A 1,867-nucleotide genomic window follows, 5' to 3' on the forward strand; every position below is an offset into this window, starting at 1 on the left:
CTGCAGTGGACAGGACAGAGGCAGAAGGTGGTTCTTAAAGAGACAGAAGCCAATTTCAAGGCATTTAGAAGAAAAAGTGATGAGAAAATGAGTTTATTTTCTATTTAAACATAAAAACAGCATTTTAATAACAGCTAAAGGTGACAGATACTTTATAGTATTTAAATGTATGCCTGAGAAGAACATAATATTGCCCCTTTAAAATTAGAGTTTTAATCMCAAATTGAGGAAATGTTCCTTTATTCCTTTGGATAATGTTCCAGATTTGATTCAGTTTAGATGTTTTATATTGTTGGTCACTTTTTAAAGGAGAGCTTTTATTCTTTGTAAAATATCCTGTTTCAAACAGAAAGATGATTATGAAGATGATCCAGAAAGATGTCAAACTCACTTCTATGGACAGCAGATAGATTTTTTGAATTGGGTTGCCTTCTGTAGTTAATCAGTTGTAGACGTACATTCAGTGATTACCATGAGATATTTTGTTAACAAACAGGGTTGACGTTAACAACTATTAAATTGGGATTCAAATGATGAGTAATTCTCAGATTATGACTTCTCAACAACAATACCATGCCAACAAATATGTTTTACTCTTTACTGTTAGATTTGAATAAAACAATATAGTATGCAAGTCCAGAAACTAGAGTGTGTTAAACAAGTGTGGTTGTTTTCACTTAAAAATAGCATTTTATAAATTAGCAACAAATATCCCTTTCATCTGACCAACATGTCTGTGTTACTGTCCCAATGTTTATATTTAGTGTCTTATAATAATTAGAAAGTCATTTGAATCCTAATAAACCAGCTGAGGAATGTAACATGTGAATATGTAATGTCTCAAACTCAACAAGCAGATAATAATCCCGTCCGTCCGTTTTCTGGGGCTTATCCGGGGCCGGGTTGCAGGGGCAGCAGCCTAAGCAGAGAGACCCAGACTTCCCTCTCCCTAGCCACTTGGGCCAGCTCCTCAGGGGGAATCCCAAGCTGTTCCCAGGCCAGCTGAGAAACATAGTCCCTCCACAGTGTCCTGGGTCTTCCTCTGGGTCTCCTCCCAGTGGGACGTGCCCGTAACACCTCACCAGGAAGGCGTCCAGGAGACATCCTAACCAGATGAACCACCTCAACTGGCTCCTCTCGATGTGGAGGAGCAGCGGCTCTACTCTAAGTCCCTCCYGGATGACTGAGCTTCTCACCCTATCTCTAAGGGAGAGCCCAGACACCCTGCAGAGGTAACTCATTTCAGCCGTTTGTATCCGTGATCTTGTTCTTTCGGTCACTACCCAAAACTCGTGACCATAAATAAGGGTAGGAATGTAGACTGACCGGTAAACCAAGAGATTTGCCTTCTGGCTCAGCTCTCTCTTCACCACGACAGACCGGTACAGCGCCCGCATCACTGCAGATGCAGCACCAATCCGCCTGTCGATCTCCCGCTCCATTCTTCCCTCATTTATGAACAAGACCCTGAGACACTTGAACTCCTCCACTTGGGGCAGAACCTCCTCCCCGACCTGGAGGTGGCACGCTACTGGTTTCTGGCTCAAGACCATGGGCTCKGATTTGGAGGTACTGATCCTCATCCCGACCGCTTCACATTCGGCTGCGAACCGCTCCAATGAGAGCTGGAGATCAGGATCTGATTAAGCCAATAGGACAACATCATCCGCAAAAAGCAGAGATGTGATCCTGAGATCACCAAAACGGATACCCTCAACACCTTGGCTGCGCCTAGAAATTCTGTCCATAAAAGATATGAACAAAATTGGTGACACAGGGCAACCTTGGCGGAGTCCAACTCTCACCGGAAATGAGTCCGACTTACTACTGGCAATGTGGACCAAGCTCTGGCACCGGTCGTACAGGG

This window comes from Austrofundulus limnaeus, unplaced genomic scaffold (genome assembly GCF_001266775.1).
Source record: "Austrofundulus limnaeus strain Quisiro unplaced genomic scaffold, Austrofundulus_limnaeus-1.0 Scaffold326, whole genome shotgun sequence".
Taxonomy (NCBI): domain Eukaryota; kingdom Metazoa; phylum Chordata; class Actinopteri; order Cyprinodontiformes; family Rivulidae; genus Austrofundulus; species Austrofundulus limnaeus.